General features: G+C 48.2%; 1 protein-coding gene across 2 annotated transcripts in view; it reads left to right on the forward strand.

Annotated features, from left to right (window-relative positions):
* Positions 1-26,716, forward strand: part of ANK2 (ankyrin 2) — a 305,473-nt gene that overhangs the window by 25,763 nt on the left and 252,994 nt on the right. The window lies entirely within an intron of this gene.

Below are 26,716 nucleotides of genomic sequence, written 5' to 3' on the forward strand. Positions count from 1 at the left end.
TTGATGTGACATTGGTATACTGAGCACATTATTTTTGTCATTGGCTCAGGAGGTAACACAGATATGACAGGACTAGTTAAGTAAGTATTTCACAGGAAATATTTTCCCACTCAAATCTTTGTAGATCACTGTGATTTTGCTTTGCCTGACTCAGCGCTCAGTAGTTCTGGACTTGGGTTCTGCCCTTGGGTTTCTGAGGCTGTTACAGAGCTCAGGAGGCCGCTCACTGTTGCCCTGGTGGCCACATCTGTCCTGCCAGGTGAGGGTGCGAGGGGCCAGTGTGCTGTCCTTGAAACTATGCTCTGAGCGATCAGTGCCCACAGTCTCCTGCCCTGGGGGCCTGCAGTCCGCTCTGTGGGCCGGGACAGGCCTCTCCGCCCAGCTGTTCTCCAGGGACTGGAGCCGGGGCTTCCCTGCTGTGGGTTGACCTTCGGCAAACTACTCACCTGTCTGTGCCTCGCTGTTTGACTTGTGAAGTGGGGGTCATGGTAGTGGCCACTGCACTGAGTTTTAGGATTGAATAATGCAAGTGGGGGTGAAGGGTGCTGACCCCCACTCAGCCGAAAATCTGTGCATAACTTTTGACTCCCCAAAACTTTGAACTCTAGTCATCCCTTGGTATCCTGGGAGATCAGTTCCCCATGGAACCAGAGTCCAAAAATGCTTAAGTCCCCTGTATAAAATGTGCCAGGACAGCGTATACGGTCAGCCCCCACACTCCCAGACTCGCAACAGCAGGCGGAGAACAGTGCGGGTGTGTACTGGGAAACATCACGTATGAATAAGCAGACCCACACAGTTCAAACCCGTGTGGGTTAAGGGCTGGTCGTGTAACGTGCACAAGGAATGTGGCTCGTGCCTGGAGCTGAAGTAACTTCAGCTCTTGTTACCGGATGTGTGTTAATTAGCACCAACTTCTCCCCTCCCGGCAGGCGAGGACACACACAGAGTAAGGCCTGTACAGGTGCCACGGGTGTATTTAATTCTGAGTAAATAAAGTATTTGACCTTAAGCCCTGGCTGGTGTAGCTCAGTGGATTGAGCACGGGCCTGCGAACCACACAATCGCGGTTCGATTCCCGGTCAGGGCACATGCCTGGGTTGCAAGCCAGTTCCCAGCAGGGGACTCACGAGAGGCAACCATACATTGATGTTTCTCTCCTTCTCTCCTTCCCTTCCTCTCTAAAGATAAATAAATAAAATATTTAAAGTATTTGATCTTGCTAAGCATTACTTTTGTAATTATTGTATCTCAAAGGTCCATTATTAAACTATAACGACAATGCTTGTGCAAGAACTTACTAAACCATAAACTAGTATGGATTTATGCTTTATTGTAGAAAAACTATGTAGTTTTGATTTGAATTGCTTATGTCCTAAGCATCTTGGTTAACTAAAGGAACACTATTCTAACTGTTTATAAACTGTTAGAATAATAAACTGTAAATTTACTGTACTTTTTAAAATTGAAGAAGTCATTTAAGAATGTGGTAATAACTTCTTATATTTATAGATGGATGTATATGTCAGGTAAACCTTACTGAAAACCCCAACTCTTTGATCTCTCTCCCCAGAAGCAGCCCTTCTCGTGTATTCCCTGTAGAAATAGAAATATTCTGTATTTACAGGAAAATATCTATGTTTATGTCCCTCCCCCCCCTTTTTTTTTTAAAGATTTTATTTATTTATCTTTAGAGGGGAAGGGAAGGAGAGAGGGAGAGAAACATCAATGTATGGTTGCCTTTTGTGTGTCCCCTGCTGGGAACTGGCCTGCAGGGAACCAGCCTGCAACCCAGGCATGTGCCCTGACTGGGAATCGAACCACAATTGTCTGGTTCGCAGGTCCGCGCTCAATCCACTGAGCTACACCAGCCAGGGCTCCCTCCCCCTTTTGTTTAGATAAGTAGGAGTCTGCCACACTCATTGCTTCATATTCTGCTTCTTTCATGCAAATTTTCCCTCATTTCATTTTGATTCATACATTCCATGTTTTGTTCAGTTACATATTATCTTATAAAACGAATGCATCATAATGTATTTCACTCTTTATGAATGGATTTCAGGTGTTTCATCATTTTGCTGTAGTGCATTCTTTCACATTGGGATTTAAGGAGACGTGATTTATAGGGGACTTTGGACACATGTGTTGGTAGAGAATGTCGCAGAAGTACAATTGTGGGATCAAAGGCTACTTTCCCCCTTCTCACCTCTGAGCACTGGATTCAACAATGCAGAAATTCTATGCTGAGTAACGAACTGAATTACATCCATTTTGGTCTCAGTCACTCTGGCTGAAAACTGTAGTTACTCAGCTCCAGAGTGTTATTAATAAGCACCATTTCTGCCCACTTTTCAGCTTCCTGCTTTCATTGTATTTCTGTAACTACTTGGAACACAGACCACCCACATTTTAGAGTTGAGTTTAGTTAAGTGGGTGGACAGAGATGGCCTCAGACCCAGCCCCGAGCAGGCAAGTCAGGGGGGCGCACAGCTCACTCAGCCACACAGAGCAGGCCAAGTCCGGGAACAGAACAGCACCGCGTTTGAGGGAAACCCTGTTAGGTTTAGTGAAGCAGTTGAAATTGGAGGCAGACATGGCAGAATGGGTTTAATTCTGACTGCCAGAGACTGGATGAAAAGTCTTCAGATCCAGATTGCACAGCGTGAAGGGACCCAGAGGTGGGAGAATCCTCGTCAGGAGGCAGGAAGGTTAGTGACCCATCCTAGGTGGCCAGGAGTGATCAGTGGAAGATCATTGGTGCAGCCATCAGGGAGAGTCGTTGGATTCTTGATCTTGGGCTTTGCTCTGTGCCAGTGAGTTCCCCCGGCCACCTCCCACCTCCCACCCCTGCTCTGTGAAACCTGCCTTCACATACAATGGTCACCAATCATATTTTCACAATCTTGACTGAAATCTGAATAAAAGCAATTACTATTCATCAATTTTGTAACAGGAAGTCTAAGGAAAAGGATGTGTTCACTCTGCACAGACAGCTTGGTCCCCTGCTGCCTTAGGGCTCCCGCCTCTTCCATAGATGACCTCCTGAGAGCCCTCCCCGTACAAGTCCTGGGGCTGTGGCTGCAGGCAGGCGTTTCAGTTGAAGGAATAATGTATTACAAAGGTGGAGCAATAAAAAATTTAAGATCAGAGCTCTTGCTAAGATCCTTTTCTGCAAATGCAACATAGAACACTGCCATAGATATTGCTTATCTGGCTTGGGTCATTGGAACACCAAAATCTTGGCTAATATATTCAGGTATTGGACCAGGTATCTTTCTACAACAATTCTTGGAAGCTGCTCTTTAATTCAGGACTTTACGGAGGTAATGAAAGGATTCATAGGGAATAATGGAACTCAAGATAGGATGGCATTTAAAGGTACAGTAACTCCACCGTATCTGTGTTAGTAATACTGTCTCACGGGGTTTTGGTGTGGAATTCTGTGTTTCCTTTCTTCCCGACACAGCCCAATCACATTCTGAATCCCAGTCTTTCCTGTGATGTCTCTCTTCCTTGTTCTGGGATGTTGTCATTATTTGCATGTTAATATTATTTCATGCAATATGATTTAATTGAAAAATTATTAAAATTAATCTAATTTTAAAAATTAAGTGTTATTCACTGATTTCCGGGGTTTCCGTCATATCCCTACTGACCTGATCGCGTCTCCACAGTCTCTGCCTTGAACTTGTACATTCGGCCGTGCTTGCCCCTGCTGAGCTGTAGGGGTGGGTGGGCTGTTTAGGGTTCAGCTTACTGAGTCACTCTTGATTGGATTCGGGCTGGGAACAGACGCTTTGGGTGGGATACGCTTTGGGTGGGATACGGGCTGCTGCTGTGTCCTGTGTGGCCAAGATGGGAAGCGACCTCTGGGGATGCCCAGGTCAGGGTTGGGAGCCCAGGAGGAAGCCAGAGAAGCTGTCCTGCTGGTTGAGGTTGGTGTCTGGCAGCCGGGTGTGGTCAGAGGGGCAGCCAACCCTGAGGCTGCTGTAGGGCATCACGGACGCTTCGGTGGGATGCTTTCCCTTTTAACAAAGTTAAATAATCTTTTGTTTTACCCACTGAAAACAGTGCTGTTCTCAGTGCTCTAGTTCACATAGACTAAAGCGGGAACGGCTCCTCCGCCCTCTCTCTGCACATGCTGTTTGTCTCAGTGTCTCTCTTGTAATGGATGGTAGCCTGCCAGCCTGTGGCATTAAAAGCCAGGCTCCTGGAAATGCAATTTTTCAAGTCCATTAACCTTTATTCAACTCTATGGCAATCAATGTGGAGGGATCACGTCATTTTTCTGCAGTGTGTGATCTAATATAAATTGGGTTTGTCTGACCTGTTTTTCTGACTGTCCTACAGATTAGGGTTATAAACCTAAAAGGAAATACTGAGTCTCTCTGTCGATGTCTGTCTCTGCTGTAATGTCATGTGGCTGTTTTACCCCAGTTCCTGTGTGGGTCGGGCGCATTCAGGGCACCCTTCCTGGACCTGGTTCCGCTGGTTCACAGCCCCCCACCCCATACTTGTGGTGATGTCAGCCCTGAGGGATGCTGGTACTGACAACTGGGCAACCAGCCAGAACGACGGAGACATTGAAACAAGTTATACCGACTCTGCTCTCATAGTTTATAAAGAACAATATTTCTGAGTTTGTACGATTGAGCGAAAAGCAATGTCCAACAATTGATATATGCAGTGCTATTATCTGCCCAAGATAGTTACCAAGTATTTGCACAGCATGGTTGGAAGTGCTCACACAGTTTATTTAGACACCAATGAATAAATATTTACTTTAAGAAAACGTGCATTTATAAATATAAGCAGCTAACTTGTACCAGGGCTGTGACTAAGTCAGACTGCTGGGAGTCCGGGGTGGGCACGTGGAAAGCACCCCCGCGTCCGCTCCAACTGGGGCCGCTGCTTCGTCGCCGGACTGCCCCGCCTGAGGGGACACATGTGAGTGTGACACGCGAGTCTCTGCCCGGCCACGCTCCTTCGGCAGAAAAGGGCCCGCACACGCTGCCCACGGGGGGGACGTTGCTGCGTATTCTCGCCTTTTCCTTCCTCGTTCGAAGAGGAACCGGTTCTGACCCTTGGGCACGAGGCCCTCGGGCTGTCCGGGACTTTCCTGCGTTCTGGGCGGTTCGCTTTCCCCGATTTTCCCCCGATTTTCCCGACTCACCGGTGCGGAGGCCCGGGCAGGGTGGGCCCGGCCCTGGGAGCGGCTGCCTGGGCGGGGAGCTTCGCGAACCAGAGCCTGGGTCCCGCGGGTTCTGCGCCCCCCACCCCGGGACCCCCCAGCAGTGACCCTGAAGCCCCGCTGCTAGGGGCCCGGCTCTGTGACGAGGCCTTCCCTCCGCGCCCACCCCTCATTTCCATCTGTCTCGCGTGGCAGATGCAGGAACGACCCCGAGGGGAAGGTGCAGAGCCCGAGGCGCGTCCTGGGCTCGGGGTCCCGTACCCGTGAACGGCGGGGCGCGGGAATCGGCCCGCACCCGTCGGGGGGAGCCCCACCTCCAACCGAGCACCAGGCCCCGGGAGCTCAGGTGCAAACTCGCGGGGTCCGGCTGCGGGGAGAGCAGGCCTGGGAGGGAGGCGCAGAGGCTCTGAGCGGCGCGTGGGCTCCGTGGGCTGTGGGGGTTCCGTGGGCTGTCCCGCCCTCTCACGCCTCCCGGGGTCGGATGTGAGCGCCTTTGGGGCCGCCCTCCTCCCCCTCGTGCCCCGCGCAGGGTTTGGGACACAACAGTGACCAAACCGAAGTCCTCGTGTTGTGGGGCTTCCACTCCAGTAGGTGGGGGACGCAGAAAACGAGGCCACAGGGGTAAACATGCACACCCTCTGACTCCCACTGGGAGGCTACTACTGAAAAGCGGAAAACAGTGAGTGTGCTGGGGACGTGGACGATAGGAACCTCGTCCCCACTGGGAAGAGCCGATGGGGCGGCCGCTGTGGAAGACAGTCCGGCAGCTCCTCCACGAATTAAAACCATTATAATGACCACCTGCTCCAGCAGTTCTACCTTTGGGTGGACACACACACAAGAGTTGACAGTAAGAACTTGAACAGACGTCTGCACACCCATGTTCACAGACGCATTACAGCCGAAGGGTGTGAGCAGTCCCAGTGTCCATCCGAGGATGACGGTGGACTGTCGCTCAGCCTCAGCATGGAGGGAAATGCTCACCCCACTGCCACACGGATGAGCCCGGAGGAGTGAAGGGTGAGGGGTGGGGAGTGCCTGGCGGTGCGTGTAGTAGGGCTTCAGTTTGGGAGATGACTTCGCAACCATGTGAATGTACTAAGCGACCGAACTGCACACTTAAAATGGGTGAGATGGCAACTTTTATGTTATCTGTGCTTTGCCACACTTCGAAGATGTAAATGAATGAGAAGGACTGAAAATCATGAGCCAAGGCAGGTGGGGGGAGCACGGGGGTGTGGCTGCTGGTTCCGAGGCCTCCCTGCTGAGGAGCGGAGCCTGGAGTCGGGGGAGCAGGGAGCTGGTCTGGGGCAGAGTTGTTGGCAAACGTGAAAACCAGAAGGGCCGGCGATGGGGCCGTGCGTGCGGTGGTGATTCCAGGGCCAGGAAGGCGGCTTGTGGAGCTCAGGGGAGTGGGTTGGTTAGGCAGCTCACGTTTCTGGTGAAGGCCTGGGTGTGTAGAAATGCGTCCTGCATAGGCAGTGAGCAGACGTGGGGTTGTATTTCTCACTGATGGTAGGCAGCGTTGCTTGTTGGGAAGCAGGTGATTACAGGGACCTAATGCTACACATGTTCGCTCTCTAATCTGCTTCAGTTTGGAGAAGGGCATTCACGTCGAGATGGTCCCGGAACCGGCCTCCCCACCCCACCCCATCTGGCACTCTCCTAAAGGGGTATCTTCCCCCAAATTTCAAGTCACAGAGTTAGTAGTATGTTTATATACTCAGAGTCAGAAATTAAGCCTATTTTAAAAACTCCATTATTGTGGAAGTAAATTAAAAGGTACAGAAATCGAAGTATAGGCTGTCTTGCTTTCAGAATCTTGCATGATTTCCTGGAAAGATACACTAAGATGAGTTTTCTGCGTATTTCTAAATATTCGGTGGTAGCTCACTGTGCACTTCAGGTGTAACACTCGGTGATACACCCACGGGTCGGTGTCGAGTAGCTGTAGGATGCAGTGCAGAGAGTTGTGATGTGCGAGTGGTCTGACCCGAGCTTTTCCACAGAACTGAAAACACCCCACCCTCTTCCAATTATAGGGTAATGTGTGAGAGTGGTGAGGGCATAAAATTTAGCCTCAAAAGTCCAGGTTCAAGTACATGTTATATTCTTCACTTGAAGTAGACCCTTTGGAAAGTTTAAGTCCTCTCTGAGCCTCAGTTTCTTCACTTGAAAATAATATCTACCCAACCAGGCTGCCGTGGGGGTTGGGCTGCTCTAAGCACAGCGGACGGATGCACTCAGCTGGCTTATGAAGTTGCACACTACGTGTTGTGAATAAAGCTGTGCACACCGGAATATTCGTGCACTCACAGGGCTGCACTCTCTCTGGGACCCGTTGGTGGGAGACTGACTCGTGCGGGAATCTGTCTTGAAGCTGCGTTTGCAGAGCAGACAGACAGGTTCTATGTTCCCTTGAGGAGAGGGGCGCCCATGGGCGCCACTTGAATTTAGTAATTCTGAAATGGCAGGGTGTTTGAACATTCCAATACCACATAAAAATGCTGTTGTGTATATTGTGTCAGTATGTATAGTGTGGGGGCTAAAATATTAATACTTTTCCTCCCACAAATGATGTGGGCTGTGGGGGAGCTGAATCACTTGGGTGACTTGATGTCTCACCAAAAACCTCTGCATGAGACGCGATGTGCCCTGAGCAGGCACGTTGTCGTGACAAAGCTGCCAGTCCCCAGTTGCCCACAGCTGCCACCTTCTGAATCATCCAAACAGTTTCTGTGGAGGAAGGTTCACCGTTAATGCAAAATTGGATGCAGATTTTTTGCTGTACTTGCACATTCATTTTGAATGTGACGGCCACACAGTGCACATGCTCACTCAACAGCATCTACCGCCCCCACTGACTGGTACAGTGAAGGCGTCATTGTTCACGCATGTGTTTCCAGTCCACCTTTGCTGCCAGGTTACACTGATGTCTTGCAAACCATTTTCGTCATTAACAATGGCTGGACTTTTTCCAGACAGACTAATATATATATGTGAATATTTGTGTATTCACACATGCATGTTATAACTTGATATCTAAACTGTTTTGTTACAGTAAATAATTTTGGCAGATTATTGAATGATAGACTGTTTAGGAGGACAGTCTCCACCAGCCTCCCACCCCCAGTGTGAGTTCCTGTTGTTACATTTTCTGCTGAAGGGGACGGGCAGTTGGATGGCCTCCAAAATGACGGCTGATCTTCAGGAGCCCTGGCAGAGCCCGGGGGAGCGTCAGGTCAATTTTTGTCGTCAGCGGTGTCTGTGTTCACATCTTCCTGGGATGCTCCCGGTGGCCCAAGTTAGAAGCAAGTGCAGAGTGAGTTCGACGCTCACTCAGAGCTGGAGGCTCCCGGGGCGTCTCCTGGGTTGGTAAGGCGGTCAGAGTGCGGGGCAGGGGCTTCTTACACCGAGTATTACAAAAATATTACGTGACAGTTCAGTCCTGGTCTGTGTTTCCTCCCCAGCTGGGAGGACCGGGCGACAGCGCTTAGCCTGCCCTCTGCTCTGACTAGACTGTCTCCGGAGTCACCCCTCCAGGGCCTCCTTCCCTCCACTGCTGGAGGGGTCTTTGTGACACTCAGATTGGACCCTGAACCTCCATGGCCACGGCCTTTAGGACAAAGTCTAAATTCATTTTTTCTTAATAATCTTTATTTTTTAAAGATTTTATTTATTTATCTTTAGAAGGGAAGGAGAGAGGGAGAGAAACATCAATGTATGGTTGACTTTCATGTGTCCCCTGCTGGGAACTGGCCTGCAGGGAATCGGCCTGCAACCCAGGCATGTGCTCTGACTGGGAATCGAACCGCGATCCTCTCATTTGCAGGCCTGTGCTCAATCCACTGAGCTACACCAGCCAGGGACAAAGTCTAAATTCTTAACAAAGGTGCCTAAGCTCCCATGTGGTTGTCCGTCTGAATGGCCCTGCAGGTTTTGCTTCTCCGATAAATTCCTTTGTTTGCATCTCAAGCCTTCCTGCCCTTGCCAGCCAGGCTCACCTGAGTCACCCGAGTCACCCTGGGGAGCCTTCGCGGAGGGTCCCAGGGCAAGGGGATCAGGCCTTGGTCTCTGCCTCCAATCCAAAGTCCCACTGCCACCCGTCTGACATGCCACCGTGGCTCTTTTATTGTCTGCGACGTCCTGAGGGTGTGGCCGTCTCATCCTTCCTGGGTTCTAGCCCATGCAAGGCTCAGAGAACGCACAAGATTTGTTTTTCTCAGGAAAAGCCCTTCTTAAGAAATAAAAATCTCGCTCACAGGCTGCCTTTCCTAGCTTGGCTATTTTATTTTCCAATCTGCCTCCTTTTAAATGAGGTTTGCTGTTTACCACTGCTGTTCAGTTCTGATGCAGGAGGAAAAAAGTAGGGAAGGCAGAAACGAATGGGCGTGAGCATCGGACGGTGGTTACCGCTCAGCTCGCGGCACCTCGGGTCCTTCTGTGCTGCTTGCACCAGGCGGCTGTGCCTCTCAGGGCGCCAGGTCGATCCGCGTTTCCCTGCCCAGCAGTCTCTTTCCTTCCCAGCAGCCCCGTCCCTCTAGCAAGTCCGGCCGCCCGGCCCTGGGCCCAGCACACGGGGAGCTGCCGTGACCCCTGGGAGCTGGGTCCTCAGCGCTGTCCGTAAGATTTGTAGTTGGTTTCGTTCTGGAAATAATTTTATAATTTACACTTTTTGTTTTCATTTCATTTGGATTTCATTATTCCTCCTGTGAAATGTCCAGTGTATAAAATGGCTAGTTTATAAAATCTCTAAAATTAGCTGGATTGGAAACACTTCTCAAAGTGTTACCATTACTTATTGATGTAAACAGTGGCGACACAACAATGTTTCAGGCACTGGATGCTAAATATTTGGCCACTTTACCGAATTGGTTATTGTTTAGCACAGAGAATAAGCATTTAAATAAAATAAAGTGTGATAAGTAGCACACATACGTGTATGGGGGAGGGCTTCTGGGAGGAAAGGGCGGGCCGGCCCTTCGGACTCAGCAGGCTGTGGGCTGCGTGAGTGTGTGTGAGCGGCTGGGTGTGCAGGGTGAGCAGAGACTTAGGCCTTGTTTGCTTCGATAAGGTTTTAGAGTTCGTCCTGCAAACAATGGTTACCCACAACAGAAGTGCATCGGAGGAGTCACATGATCAGATTTGCTTTTTTCATCTTCCATCAAAGTAAAACTAAAGTTAAATAAAGCCCCCGCCCCACAAGACAAAATGCGAGATGTTCCAAAGCTGCATTACAACAAAATCCACTGCAGATCGGGGATCTCGGTCTAGCTGCCCTGTCTCCCGGGCTCCAGCGTGGAGAGGCCTGCAGGCTCCCCCACTGCTCCCTGCAGGCCTGGCCAGTAAGGTGGTGGCCGCAGAAGGGCAGGGGCTGTGGACTCCCCTCCGGTTCACTTCTGTCACTGACCACAATACCGTTTCTGCAGTTTATGTCAGGCCACAGATTGTAGTTTATTTAAGGGATGCGTTTTCCGATTACAGCATGATATATACTCATAGAGGGTCATCACTGAACTATGTTAGAGGAATATATGTCTTTGCTGGTCCTGTTTGTGAGGGTGACTTCCTCACTGCCAGCTTGTATGTGCCTGTCACTCAAGCCCACGTGTGCAACATTCCATGTCCTGTACGTCTCCTTGAACATGTTGGATGAAATAGCACAAACAGAGTTACTCGCTGGCTGAGAGTTACATTTAACAGATAATTCCACCCTTTGGGGCATTTCCGCTGCTTCCAGTTTTTCTCGGTATTGACAGTATTTTTTCAGTGTGAGACTCAGGAATAGAGTCCCTGGTCAGACTGTGCACTTGAACTTCAGTATGCATTGCTGAACTATCTCCTATAGTTGAGGCACAGATTTATACTCGGCCTGGCCAAGGTGAAGTGTTTCCCCTCATTTTTTTGTCTTTGTCAGACTGAGGCCAACACACAGCTTGTCGGGTTAGCATGCGTTCCTTTATTTGTCACCAGGTTAGACGTCTGTGTAAGCTCATGAGCATTTCTCCCTGCTTATTGGAGAGGCTGCCTGGTCTTTGTCCTGCTGGGGCGTTGGTCCCTTTCTTGTAGACTTGGGAGGCAAATGTGCGCGACATGTGGTCACATCACTTCTCCCAGTTGGACTGAGACCCTCATATTCCCAGTTTCATACTTTTTACTTTATTCATAACTAGGTGGTCAAACTTATCAGTCTTTTCCTTCAGTATTTATTTTTTCTAATAATGAAAAAAACGACATATATCCACCTGTCATATCATACAGGTCACAACACACATGCATCAGATGTGAACTCATGTGTAAACACTGTGATACGTTGTCTGTGTTGCAATATGGTACACACCCTGACTCCTCACTTCAGCTTTTTAGAGGAAGATGCTGAATTTTCTGTGATGCAGTGGCTGAGACTTGGGTAGTTATAAGATCACACACTCTGGGGATGACAGTTAAGAAGTCTGAGTGGCCAGTTCTTGTTGATCTGTAAAATGCACAAGAATTAAGAAAATTAAAAAGTTATATTATTATTAAGAGTAGTCCTCTAAATATATTTTTAAAGCATGTTATTGTATTTTACTTCATTAACACTGCTTTTTTAGCTCATACATGGGGTACAAATAGGATTCAGATGAAACGTAGATTGAGTCTTGGAGGAAGCAGCATTAACACGAGAGCAGAGTCCCCGCCCCTGACAGCCGTCCAGGATGCTCTCTTCTGGGCGAAATGTAATTTGCTTGAACCGGAAAAATGCCACCACATGCTGCTTACCTCACATGGCTTCACTGATACATAAAACCGTTTCATCCAAAGACTTGTAAAAGGCGGGACAAGTGCCTGACATTTATCTAAAGAAATTTATTCACTTGCATAACTTTAAACAAGTTTAAATGACATATTAGTTTAAATTTTAATCATGCACAGCAGGGAAAGTCTGATGTGGCTTAATGGAGGTTCCTATTATTTGATGGCAAAAATGGCAATTTTACTTTTCTGCAAATACTTCAGCTGTTCCATTTTAGGCAGTGACTATGAATGTATTCGCACGTATATTTATAAAATCCTTAAAGTGAATTTCAGTGTGTGTGTCATTATTTGAGCCCAGCAAATGCTCCCTAAGGGGAAGGCAGCGACAGTAACCGGAGCTTTCAGAGCGGAGGTGGCCCTAAGAGTGAGTTATAATGAAGGTTATCTGGGTCCTGAGTGACACATTCCTCACCCACAACTGGAGGTGGGGGTCGGGGGAGGTGGTGTTTCAAAGTGAGAAATTCTTTTGTGTCTTTGAAACCAGGAGAATCAAAGGAATTTCCTTTAATCCGGCTTACACCAGGCCAGTGAGTGGCACTAATTAGGAACAAACACATTAGCACCAAAAGGAAATGATAATTAGAAACGAAACCTTAATCCGTGGACCCCAGGCTGGGGTCTCTCAAGCCCGGCCACTTTAAATGTAAAAATCGCGTTCACACGTGCAAAGCGGTAAACACCGGCGTATTTGCATGTGAAAATGGCTGGGTGTGCCCGGAGTGGCGGGTGAATGCCTGTTGTTGGGGAGATGAAGGTGCTGTTCGCGGCTAGGAATGGTGGGTGGGGGTGGGGGGCGGAGACGCGGAGTGTTTGTGAACGCGCTGACTTGCAGAGTAGGTTTATTTTTCAAATTGGAAGTTGTATAGTGTTGACTGATACACAGGTTGGTTTGCTCTGATTTATGTTACCTGATTTACTTGTTGGAATCCAGCTGCTCTTGTGATATTAAGGACCAAAGAAGTTAGAAGGGGCAGAGTAATGGGACAAAACAAAAAGCAGACTTAACCTGGTAGTCTCTACCCCACCCCCACTCCAGGGTTGGAAAGGAGGAACCTTAATTTTGAGATAGAGGGATTTCTAAACACTGATAGCTGCTGTTATCAGGGTCTTCCCAGCACCGCGGGTCAAAGTCCTCTGCCCCGGAGCTGGCCGGAGACGCGGCCATTCCTGCACTGACTCATCTGTTCTCATTGACGAGGAGATCTGGCTGTCATCCTGGAGCATAATGGCCTGCATTAGCTGTTGAGAGGGGTAAAAGCTGCGTCTCGCTTCCGCTGGTGGGTGAGGCGTCCTCCCAGTGAGTCAGTACCTTCGGTGCATCCGGAAAGCGCTCTGATAAATATTGTACGATGTGAATGCTGAGTGCTCTCCTGGAAGGCTGACGCGTGCCTGAGTTCTTACTGCAATTTAGAAGGGGAGCCTGAGCCAAAAACCGGTTTTTAATCAGGAGCTGCACACCACCACCTTTGCCTGTTTACAAAAACACATTTACCGTGTGACAGTTGTGAGACAGCAAATAAGAATGATCACAAGTCAGAAATAACACCCGAGGCCTCCAGTGCGGGGACCTCTGAGCCAGACGTGCAAGACGAGGTCGCTGGGGAAACAGCCCCTCAGACCTGGTGCTGTGTGTCCCTTGGGAATGAGAGTGGCCGGGCGTCATAATCCCTGAGAGGACCAGTTCACAACGACACTTGTTCTTTCCTGAAATCTCTTGTTCCCCCAGCTGCTTGATCTTTGTCGTAAGGCCAACCTGTAAATGTCCATCAGCTGCAGGCACAGGCTACGGTTCCTTGTTTCTTCTCCTCTGACCCCCGAGGTGGTAGGCTGGCGTCTCGCAGGCTCGTGCTGGATGTGCTCCGAGAAGGCCCAACGTGAGCCTGTCCTGCGTGTGGCAGGGTGTCTGAAGCAGGGCGACTGGGAGGCTCTCGGCTGGAGTCTGAAACACGCCCCTGCTTCCGAAGGTTCTGGGCTGATTGGGAACAAGTACTGCAGAGAATCAGCTTAGGAAATAGCAATTCAAAGTAGAGATATTCTTTAAAATAAAGGCATCAGCCACAAGGTTTCGCTTATATGTGGAATCTAAAAAGCGGAATAAACAAACAAGCAGAACAAGAAGCAGATCATAGATACAGACAACAGACTGATGGTGGCAAGTGGAAGGGGGAGGGGACGGGGGAGGGAGGGGAAGGGATTGAGACACAGACTGGTAGTCAGAAGGTTCACGGGACCTGCAGTACAGCATGGGGGTGAGTCCCTGATGTTGTGATAAGGTATGTAAATGTCAATCACTGAGTGTACATCTGAAACTAGTAGAACATTGTATGTCAACTGCAATTGAAAAATAAAAAAATATTTGAAAAAGAAAGTCCCAAAGCTACACAGATAAAGGCATGGCCTTCAACCACCTTCAACCCCTGCGCACTTCAGCCGGCGTCTCCGCGTCTGGTCTGTGGCATCATCAGCAACGAGCCCGTGAAGATTTCAGGTTTCTAGGGAGAAACGCCGCCTTGGGTGGCTTTGCACTTGGGCATGAAAACATCCATAAATATTCATGGCAAACACTTGTTTATAGACCTAGATAAACTTTGAAATTTGGGAGTAAATGCTACATTCAGAAAATGTAGGGCAAAGCATGGGTTGTTTACTCTAAAATTTCCCGGTCAGCTGTCCTACCCTGCAGAGCCGGATGGTCTGTTACTGAATGCAGTCACTGGATTGAAAACACTCACAGCAGTATTTTTGGGATTGCACCCTGGTGTGCTTGGGGGGGAGGGGGGCTGAATAATAGGGAAGCAAGTTTTTTAAAAAAATTTAATTGTCTTTCAAGTACAGTCTTCTGTCTTTTACTCCCCAGCCCACCCCTCCTGTGCTCCCCACCTCCCTCCCTTTTCCACCCCCCTTAGCTAGTGTCCTTTATACTAGTTCCTGTAACTCCTTCCCCTTTTTCCCCTGAAATTCCTTCGGGAAGCAAGTTTTTGACATTGAGAGTTATCCTAGACCAAGAAAGGGGTTCATTTCCAGATCATTCAACAATAGGTACCTTCTTTTTTTTTTTTTTAAATAGGTACCTTCTAACACTTTATTTTCTTCTATAATTTCTGACTTATGAACTCAAAAAAGATGCCCCAAACCGAACTTTTTAATCACCTGTTGATTGTGAGCGAGAACAATTGAAGCAGGTCAGTAGTGTGTGAGCACCTGCTTGCTCCCCCAGGACAGCTGGGCACAAGGAGGCTGTTTCCTCAGCTCCAGGACACGGCTACTGAGGCTCGACCTCGGGAGAGCTGTGGCCACAGAAAGCCTTCGGGCCGGACTCCCCCATTCCAGTGTGTATGTGATGCCGTCAGGGGGACAGAGAGAGGAAGAGGCCCTCAGACAGCAGCACCCTAAGTGGAAGGGTCCCCCTGTACCATCTGGTGTTTATCGCTGTGTGTGTGTGTGTGTGTGTGTGTGTGTGTGTGTGTGTGTGTGTGGTTACATGCAACCTTGGGCCTAAAGATTTCTCCAAAGCCCTCTTGGCCACCTGCCTGCACCACCTCCAAACTTCAGCAGGTAAGCTCAGGACAGGTGGGTGCTCTGAGGTGGGCCAGTCCTGGACTGCAGGGTGGGGGAGGGCAGTGAGGGACCAGGCTTGTTCAAGTCACCGAGGAGGCGCTGGAGAGAGGAAGGCGAGGCAGATGTCGTCTGGCCAGGGCCAGTGCCGAGTGGCGAGGCTGTGTGTGCATCCAGGGCCCTGTGTCCCTCCTGCTGGTGTTGCTGGGTGTGGTTGCTTTGGTGATCACATGGGACAGGGCCCACCGTGGAGCTCAATGGGCTGATGAGTGAGTGGGGGGTGACTTCTCCCACTTACACTTCTGGTCACCTAAAAAGGTGACAATTCCCAGGAGTGCGGATTGGCATGTGCATAAGAAGTCTCGGCCTCAGGGGTCATCTACCCTCGGTGTAATTTTTAGCAGTGGGAGCAAACCTTCAGAGTTTACCCCAAACTGCTGCCCTCTGTCCTCTGTGTGAAGGGTGGAAGGGACTCCCACTGTGTCCTGGCTGAGCCGTGCCGCGGCAGAGGCCCAGGGTTCTGCCGCCTTCGCCACTGGCCCCGTGGGGCCGGCTGTGGGGGCTGTGCCAGGCCCCCTCTCCAGCCGTCCTGTTCTCCGCTGGTCTCATCCCAGCTGCAACACGGTTTCCCCGACATTTCCACCCACGGCGATGGCTCCTTCTTTCAGCTGTAACACACAGTCTTGGAGTCCCCACGATGGGGACTCCCTCGGTCACCTTCTGGTTCCCTGTCCCCTGAGCCAGTCACGGAGAGAGTGGCTGAGTCAGGCCACCCTGCTCAGGCCCAGGTGCCAGCACTGCGGGCGGTGTCCCAGGAACAGCAGGCAGGTGTCGGTTCCCTTTCACAGGTTGCCTGATACTGGCACTTGGTATTCTGAATGTGGCAGCTTTCCTGTGTACTCACGAACACGGGCGTCCACCCACCTTGCTGCATCTCCCGGGGGACAGGTGGGGTTGGTTTGGGGACCAGGAGCAGCAGGTGTGGCGCAAAGAGGTGGGGACTGAGCTGGGGGACAGCAGCGCTGGCCGGCAGAGGGAGGCTGCCCTGGGCTCCTGTGCATCCCCGGAGTGCTCCCCTGTCCCTGCAGGGCCAGCATCAGGCGGCTTCCAGGTGTCCACAGGTGTTTTCCTCCTCTGGATGTGCAGGTGAAGGGCCGGCCTCAGAGCGCTGTGGTCTACCCGCACTTAACGCTGGTCCATGGCCTGAAGCTCCAGACCCGCTGGGCCCAGTTTCTTTTTGTCACAAAACAAAGCGCTCACACCAGTTTGCCCCTTCTCAGGCCCCCAAGCTAGAATCAGCCTTTCAGTTATTTCTTGTTATTATTTTTATGGCACTGCTTGAAAGTCAGTTTAACAATATTTAGTGGAAAAGAATAAAATTAAGCCATGAGTTATACTTTCTAAACACTTGACACTGTAACCTGTACTCTATTATGTTTTCAATAATTTGAAATGGGTGGGAGTGGTGGGTGAAGAATGGAGACAACTGTACTTGAACAACAATGAAAAAGATGTGAAAAAAAAGAAAAAAAATTGAAAATGAATTGTGGAGCCGCTGGAAAACGGATGCTTTCTGTGCTTCGGTCACTGGGCTGCGGGCGCCCTCTCGTGGCAGGAATGAACTATGACAGCCCTGTGACGCTTTGAAACGGCTCAATCCTTAGGTTTAGTTAATTCTAGGCAGTCAAGGTTTCGTAGGAGAACATTTAGCTTGCGACGCATGGGAAGGAAGTACTAATTTGCATTAGTATAGAGTAGTAACTCTAGAATATTCGTTTCATAAAAAGAATCAGTGGGTTGAAATTCTCAAGGTATGGAGGTGCAGGGTTTGGAGCTGAATGTCATGGCAAGTTTTTCTGGGAACCTGGTGTGTCAGGGCAAAGGAACCACAGGAATGTACCAAGTGGAGTGGTAATTAACACAGTTTCTCTCATCCATAGATTTTGGATAATTAGGGAATATTTGCCCCAAGGGATCGTCTGCTGCATTCAAAAGATAAGTGCGGTGTAGTTTTCTGCGGTCCCAGACCTCAGATTACAGATGGACAAAGTGTAGACAACTGGGCCAGGCAGAATCATGCAGTCGAAAACTTGAAAAGATCTTGCTCTAGTTCAACAATTCTCAACCTTTTTCATCTCATGACACATATAAACTAATTATTAAAATTGTGCAGCACACCAAAAAAGTCACATTTTTTGTCGCTATGACAAAAAGAAAAAGGTCTAACTTTGATTCATTCACGCTGGACAGCTGTATGTTTGCTGTGGTTATTTCTTTATTTGACAACCAAGGGAAAAGAGTCAGTGCCCATGACCCAATATTCAGGTATTGTGCGTGTGTGTGTGGTTTAGTTTTATTTATTTTTAGAGAGAGGGGAAGGGAAAGAGAGAGGGAGAGAAATATCAGTGTGTGGTTGCCTTTCATGTGTCCCCTACTGGGACCTGGCCTGCAACCCAGGCGTGTGCCCTGACTGGGAATCAAACAAGCAACCCTTTGGTTTGTAGGCCAGCACTCAGTCCACTGAGCCACATCAGCCAGGGCAGGTATTGGGTGTTTTAAAATTTATGTAGCACATGGGTTGAAAATCACTGGTTTAATTCAACGTCAGTCTTGACTAGCAGTCGTTGGTGGGAGGGAGGTACCTGCTACTAAAATGCCCATGTCATCCTCAGCCCGGTCGTCTGTCCTGACCCCCTGCGAGGTTCGGTATGATAGTACGTAGTTTTTCATTTTCTTCTCATTTACGCACAGAATCATCTCGATCACATAAATGCCTGAGTCAGTTCCAGGTTTTCCCACCAGGTTGAGTGTCTTCCTCAGTCACGGACGGTGAGACTGCAGGTGACTTTCACCCGAGCATTTGTATGTGTTTTAATTTCAGATCTTTTACAATCGTTATATCAAGATGATCCTTCTTGCCTTCACCTAAACGGAAAGTAGGTTATAGAGGAAAATGAAAAATTGATGAAACAGTGGCTTCCTGGTTTCCCAGGACATGGATTCCCCTGAGGGCTCTGGGGACTCCCCTCTCCAGGATGGGCTGTTCTGTGCCCTTTAGGTGGCAGCTTGTGTGACGGGGCAGGGACTGTGAGGTGGACGTGGAGGCTGCAGACGACAGTGTCTGAGCTGCAGACTCCCAGTTCTTGCTCTTGGCTGTCAGTGGGGACCCAGGCTGCGGGCAGCATAGGCCTGAGCGTGGACCCCGGGGGCTCCGTCTGCTGAGCCTGCTCCGTGCTTCATGCTCTAATAACCACGTGTTGAATCTGTTTTTACTGTTCAATGGTTTTCCTTCATTCAAAAAGCTACTATTTGATGAGAATGCCTCCAAAGATGGCTCAGGACAAGCCGTATGAGCTCAACCGCGTGTGACCCACGTGAGTGAAATGTTATCAGGATAGACGGCTCCTACCAAAATGTGAATGTATGAACTTTCACATTACTGGATAAAAATGCCACACGAACCTTCTTTAGCTTTTAGACCACATTTGATCAGATTTTATTTGCTCTTCTCCGAAGAAATGGCAGCGGGTCCCCTGACTATCGTGACCCGCTACATTTCATCTGTTCTTCCAGGAAAATGGAGCCCAGGGCGTAGGCACAGGAATAAAAACCAGATAATATTGTTACAAGAAAACAGTTTAGCATTTTGTTCCTTTCAACTGTCTCACTACTTATGCTTTGCTTAAAAAACCCTTATAAAGCAGGCCCGGTTGTTGTGCATTTCCATTTGGAACCTTAGAGTCTTTAATATTTAAATCCAATTACATGAAAAATCAATCTTATTTTGAGATATCCTGTAAAATTTTTATAACGTTGGCCAAGTATTTGGTGTTCAGGCCCAGGAGGCTGTGCATGGTGGATAGGCCCAGCTAGGGGTCTGCCCAGCTAGGGGTCCACACTGGAAGAAAAGACGGTCTCTCATTCTGGGAGCTGCTTCGGAACCAAAAATCACAGGTGTTGGGAAATCAAGGAGGAAAGAGCTGCCTGTACTGTGTTGGATGTGAGAACTGAAAACGATAGAATCTTCCAAATAGAATTTCCAAACACCTTAAGGTTTATAAATAGTGAAAATACAGGAAATGCGTGCAGTTGCCACGTAGGTGACCCTTTAAAGGAGAGATTCAGGGCGATATTACCGGTGTGCTGTGTGACTGATGGGCACTGGTCGCCGCTTTAAGAGAGCAGACCCCACGTTTTCCTTGGTGGCCAGCATGCACCCCAGGAACAGGGACACTTCATGCCAAACAGCAGGAAACTGTTTCATGTGCCTATGATGACACAATGGCCACGGAGCCACGTCACAGGGGATGACAGTATCATGTGGGCTGTGACGTCACTGGTTGCTATGCTGCAGGCTCCCTGGTGTCTGACTGCTACACCCCGGAGGCTGGATTATTCTGAGCCACCGTCACCGGTGGGCCGCCTGTGGCCAGTCTCTGATGACCAGTGTCAGGCAGGTGTGTGAGGCCTGGCTGTGCCCTTGACCACAGCTCTGGCAACTCAGCAGGGACAGGCCTCTTGTTGCATGACACTGTGTGACACGGGGACAGCAAAACTTCTACCTCCCGAAAGTGTGACCACAGGTCAGCAAGTGTTCTTTGCAACTTCTAAGCAGCTCTGTCCTGACAAATTCATGGAGGTTGTAGTTCATTAAAATTTAAAGCTCCTGAAAATCTAAAGGTGCTATTAGGAGTGAAAGACAAGCTCCTGGCTGGAAAAGTACATTTTAAAACCACTCCCAACAAAGGACCCCTAATTACATATATAAAGAACTTCTAAAAATCAATAAGAAAATACCACCCTAATTTAAACAAATAGGCAAACATAAGGAACTTCATGGAAGTTATGTACAATAAAATCGACCAATACACACCGTAAATGGAAAAACAAAATAAAATATTTGGTCTGCTACAAGAAATATAGGAAACATACAAGATGCTACATTTTATATAACTTTCTGTCTTCCCTGTTTAGTTAACTTCAGAGATGTGCAGAAATAGAGCTAAAGGGAAGGAGAGAGATAGACAGGTTCTGCCCTGATGTAAAAGAAGATTAAAATTTTTATTTCCTTGGTATGATATTCTTTTTTTGTTTTTATTATGAATTTGATACATGCTCATTATAGAATGCTTTGGAAAAAAGCATTATTTTTAAACTTACCATCTGTTACTTCAAAACTAGGTTTTTTTTGGATAACATGAACTCATGATTCCTTTTGATCCAAATTTTAAGATAAAACCATACGACAATATGGTTTACTTCAAGAAGAACTCCAATTTTACTGTTACAAACCTAAAAGTTCTAAAAATAGTAAAAAATTATTTATTTATTTTTAAAGAATTAATTTATTCTTAGAGAGAGGGGCAGGGAGGGAGGAAGAGAGGGAGAGAAACTCTGCCTCTCTTGATATCAGTGTGTATCTCTGACACACTGATACACACTGATGTATCAGTGTGTGAGAGATACATCGATTGGTTGCCTCCACTCACTCAGCTGGGGGTCTGGCCCACAACCCAGGCATGTGCCCTGAGTGGCAATCAAACTGGTGACCTTTTGGTTTGCAGGCCAGAGCTCTGAATACTGAGCCACGCCAGCCAGGGCTTGAAAATAGTAAGAAAATTTTTCAATTAATATTTATATTTTTTATGCAATTTATTAAATTATTTTGTCCAAGAAATTAAAATAAGTCACAAAGGAGCCAAAAGTTAAGATATTAAGGTGGTTCATATCAATATTATTGTTATGAAAGGCTGGAAAAAGTTAAATTTTGTCAAAGAATTTTACTTATAGGCATAGTAAAATAATGGTCATCAAATAGAAACTTAGAAAAGTAGTTCAGGCTCCAGAACCACTTTCTTTCCTTTTGTTCTGCGTCTTAGCTGGGCTGCCATGGTAGCAGCTGCCAAGGAGAATGAAAAGAAGGTGCCAGAAAGTCGGCCAAGAAAGACAAAGGCCCAGGGAACCAATCTGGGGGCAAGGCCAGAGAGAAGTGACCCAAAGGTGAAGTAACGTGGGGACAAGCTCAGTAACCAGTCTTGCTTAACAAAGCGACACAGGACAGACTCTGGGAGGAGGTTCCCAACTGCAGCCTGTGTCCCCAGCTGTTTTCTCTGGGAGCCCGGAGGCCCGGTCCCCCGGCCAGGCCGCCCTGCGGAGCTCCTTAGTGGCCGACTGCTTCCTCTAGTTTCAGAACTCAGAGTTCGAGTCATTTCCACCAGAAGTGCCAAGGATGGGGCTGCCTCCGCTCCTGGGAAGATGAGTGAACAGCAGGTCCTACCAGCTGCACACTGCGAAAAATAAAACTTTATTAAATTTTTAAGAAGTTATAAGACAAGTAGTCTTTATCATTATAATTTACCCTGAAAACCCACTGTTGAAAATTTTATCTCATTATACCATTTACTAAAAATTACATAAGAACTGTTTTACATTTTGGGCTGTCATATTGCTGAGTTACCACATCATAGAGACTCAAAGACTGAACAATGCTGGGATGGTTTTGTTCCATTGTCTCCTGTGCAGATGAGAAAACTAAAGTTCAGATAGAAACCAAATAATTTCTTCCATCAAGTAACCAGCAGTGCCCATCACCATTCATCTGGGGATTCATGGAGCAGCCATGGCCCTCAGAGCTCTGAGGTGCTTCCAGGGCGAAAGTGATGCCATTTCAGCACGAGCTACAGAGAGTCATGAAAACCCTTTGGAAAGTTTGCATGCAGTTAATAGTTCATCTGCTCAGATTTCTAACCTTAAATGTGTTAGAAATTCAGTCACCGTGTACTTAAATTTTATTTATAAGAATTTGTTGTATTTAATACCGTGCTTTGATAGACAAGTCTCCTTTCTGCAAGAAGGATCAGGTCTTGCTGGAAGGTATTGAACTGACTAAACGATTAGTAAAAGCAGAGTTTGTAGTTATCCTGTTTATTGCTTTGCCTAATTCTAGCCAATAAAGTCAAGTCAGTCCTGTGACACATACTCCTGGAAATGTAGTTTATGTGTCATTAAGTCTGCAAGGGAGTAGAGAATCCAGTGTGAATTTACACTTGGTGACTTCCAGGCAACAGGTTTCATGTCTCTCATCAGCGGGAGCTGGTGGCTCTGTCTTTTTGCGCCAAGAGAGGTGCTAAGTGCTGAGGGGAGGCTGTCACCCCTTGTCACCAACCAGAGTCGTGAGCTGCCTCCACCAGAGGAAGCACTTGCTGCCAGGAGCTGCATCGCCTGCCAGCAGGAGAGTGTGGGCACAGCCTCTGACTGTGGGGGCAGACGGGGCCGCCGTGGGCTCCGCAGTGATGGTGAGGCAGAGCCATCCCAGGAGCCTGGCCAGGAGTCAACACGGTGAGTTTTGACTCCAGGTCCTAGCACTTGGGTAACACAAACGGTTTGGAGTTGATCTGGCATCCGTGAGCCGGGGCCCACGTGCTTGTTCTGAGTAGGTACCAGGTTACAGCGGGACACCGTGCCCGTCCGCAGCCTGCGGCATGACCCTTGGTCCCCTCTCCGCCTCCTTGCACATCTGGCTGCTTCCTCAGGGTCCCTATGGAGACTGGATGGCAGAATGAGCCAAGTGAGGACGGACGGAGCGCATCGGCGGCTGCAGAAGACACCCGGTCAGGGACATTACCTCCCGGCAGCGTGGGAGAGGCCTGGAGGCCGCCCTTCTCCACTGCACCCATTCGTAGTCCCAGCTGGAGCTGCAGACAGTGCAAATCCATCTTCCGAATGTTGCGTCTGGGCCTGCTGCTTGGAGACGGGGCATGATGACCTGACCTGCGTCCCACAGGAGGAAGTCCGAGATGGGTCCCAGCGGCTGAGGAGTCCCAAGGCTCAGGCGGAGTGTCTCTGAAAGACAAGGAAGGACTGTAGAAGCTAATGCAAGGTCAATGTCGAGATCTGGGGGTCAGAAAGAACAACCAGATTCATCTTTAAAAAGTACTTTGCACATAAGTATCATGAATCTCATTATTTTCTCCATTTTCAAGTGCGCAGTTCAGTGACACCCATTCACATGGTTGTGCTGCCATCAGTCTCCCGACTGTGGTTGTTCTTTCCGAACTGGGCTCTGTCCCCATTACACAGTCACTCCTCCCAGCCCCCAGCACCACCACCTTCCTCCAGCCTCTGATTTCCCCGACCCCGGAACTGCGTGTGAGTGCAGTCCTGCGGCATTCGTGCTTTTGCGGCACTTTATTTTGCTTGTGTAATGTCTTCCAGTTTCCCCACCTTGTAGCATGGCAGCCTTTCCTTCCTTTTTAGGGCCGGTGGTTGTTCTGTTGTGTGTGTGGATCACGCCTCGTGTGTCCGTCCACGTGTCAGTGGACACTGGATGGTTTCCACCTCTTGCTGTTGTGCATACGCCGCTGTGAGTGTGATTGTGCAGATGCCTCTTCCGATCCCGGCTTTTAATTCTTCGGGGTGTGTACCCAGAAGTGGATTTGCTGGACCGAATGACAGTCCTATTTGTAATTTTTGCGGAATTGCCTAAACTGTTTTCTACAGTGACTGTACCACTTTACATTCCCACCAACAGTTGCAGAGGGTTCCAATTTCTAGACATCCTTGCCAACACTTATTGTTTTCTGTTTTTTGATGTTTTCCTAAGGAGTGTGAAATAGTGGATTAAACACAAAGAGCATGAATTGTGATATAACCTATCTCATCTCCTTGCACATAGTAGGTGCTTTTTGAATGAATGAGCAAGAATCCACACATCATATATGGAGTGAAACAATGCTAGAAAATAATCCAGAAAGTATTACAATTTATCCATTCATCCATTTAGTCAGTCCGAGAAAAGGAGAATGCACTGAATTGTGAGGAGCTCCACTTTCAATAAAAAGTGAAGCCGAGACAAACATGGTTCCTTCTCTAGGGAGGAAGGCCGAGTCCCCAAGGTGTGGCAGCTCCATTCAAGTGTCCCTGAAAAACATCTGACCCTTTGGCTCTAAAGTCCGTAGTTTTTGAGCCACAGTGTGGGGCACAAAAACTCAGTCGGAAGAACCAGCATATACATGGGTCAGCGTGCATTCTTTAGAAAACAAAAAAGGTAAGCGTGGTTTGCGATGAGATTGTGATGTGTGGGACGAAGCTGGAGGCCTAGGCGGACCCCTCTGATCTGACACTATAAACCTTCTCAGGACGATTCCGAGAGCACAGCCCAGGAGGGAGCTAGGAGAAAGGGTGCGTCCTAATGAAACGAAGCTTATGCTGTGGTTTGGAGCGGGTGAGGGGACTCTGAGATGGGGGGCTGGGAAGCCCCTCACAGTGTCCTGTACCCACCGCAGAATGCAGCGATGTTTACAAATCTGTGTGCTCTTCTTAAGGATTTGGTGATTTTCTGGATACATGTGAGGGGGGAAGGAGACCCCAAGTTTCTGGCATCGTGACTGGGAGGCTTAGAAAACCATAGGAGTAGCAGGTTCCTAGGAAAGTTGGTAAGTTCAGTTTCTGGTAATTTGTATTTGAGGTGCCCATGCAAACTGTGGAAGTGACAGTGTGTGGATCAGAGATGCTTTTCGTGGCAGGAAGGGCACGTGGCTCCCTGCTTCTTGGGAGCATCACAGGCTGAGGGAGTGTCCTTGGATCATCACGCTGCCAGCAGGTGACTGATGGCTCCTTCCTATTTATGTGAACACACGTTTGTTTACATACACGGGATGAGGGCTTTTTTTTATGGGACTCTATTTCTGATTGGTTTCCAAATGTTTCTTATATTACGAACAGTGCCAGTTTCTCCCCATTTTGTCATAGGATTTTCTTTTTTTGACTTTATGTATTTTTAAAAATATATTTTATTGATTATGTCATTACAGTTGTCCCATTTCCCCCCCTTCATTCCCCATCCACCCTGCACACCCCTTCCCACCCACATTCCCCCCCTTTAGTTCATGTCCATGTGTCACAAGTTCTTTAGATTCTACATTTCCCATACTATTCTTGCCTTCCCCTGTCAATTTTCTACCCACCGTCTATGCTACTTATTCTCTGTACCTTCTCCCGCCCCTCCTCCTCCCACTCCCCTGTTGCTCACCCTCCATGTGATCTCCATTTCTGTGGCTCCGCTCCTGATCTAGCTGTCCTCTTAGTTTGCTTTTGTGTTAGGTATGCTTGTTAATAACTATGAGTTTGCTGTCCTTCCACTGTTCATATTTTTATCTTCTTTCTTAGATAAATCCTTTTAACATTTCATATAATAAGGGTTTGGTGATGATGAACTCCTTTAACTTGACCTTATCTGGGAAGCACTTTATCTGCCTTTCCATTGTAAATGAAAGCTTTGCTGGGTAAGCAATCTTGGATGCAGGTCCTTGCCTTTCATGACTTGAAATACTTCTTTCCAGCCCCTTCTTGCCTTTAAGGTCTCTTTTGAGAAATCAGCTGACAGTCTGATGGGAACTCCTTTGTAGGTGACTGTCCCCTTAGCTCTTGCTGCTTCTAGGATTCTCTCCTTCATTTTAATCTTGGGTAATGTAATGATGATGTGCCTTGGTGTGTTCCTTCTTGGATCCAACTTCTTTGGGACTCTCTGAACTTCCTGGATTTCCTGGAGGTCTATTTCCTTTGCCAGAGTGGGCAAGTTCTCCTTTATTATTTGTTCAAATAAGTTTTCCACTTGTTGCTCTTCCTCTTCAAGCCCTTCTGGTACCCCTATAATTCAGATGTTGGAACGTTTAAAGATGTCCTGGAGGTTCCTAAGTATCCCTCATTTTTTTGAATTCTTGTTTCTTCATTCTTTTTTGTTTGGTTGCTTCTTTCTTCCTTCTGGTCCACTCCATTGATTGGAGTCCCATTTTTCTTCCCATCACTATTGGTTCCCTGTGCATTTTCCTTCATTTCACTTAGTGTAGCCTTCATTTTTTCACCTGATTTGTGACTGAATTCAACCAATTCTGTGAGCATCCTGATCACCAGTGTTTTGAACTCTGCATCTGATAGGTTGCCTATCTCTCTGTCACTTAGTTGTATGTGCTCTGGAGTTTTGAGCTGTTCTTCTGTCTGGGCCATTTTTTTGGTCTTGTAGTGCCTGTTACATATGAGGTGCGGAGCCTTAGGTGTTCACCAGGGCGAGGCAGCCCAGTCGCTGGGTTGTGACACTGTATGTCGGTGCAGGGTCTGAGAGGGAACAATGGTGCTTGCTCCACTCTGTCGGATTTTGGTCCCTTCCACCACTTC

The sequence above is a fragment of the Artibeus jamaicensis genome, unplaced genomic scaffold (genome assembly GCF_021234435.1).
Source record: "Artibeus jamaicensis isolate MK-2021 breed Jamaican fruit bat unplaced genomic scaffold, CSHL_Jam_final scaffold_537, whole genome shotgun sequence".
Lineage (NCBI taxonomy): Eukaryota > Metazoa > Chordata > Mammalia > Chiroptera > Phyllostomidae > Artibeus > Artibeus jamaicensis.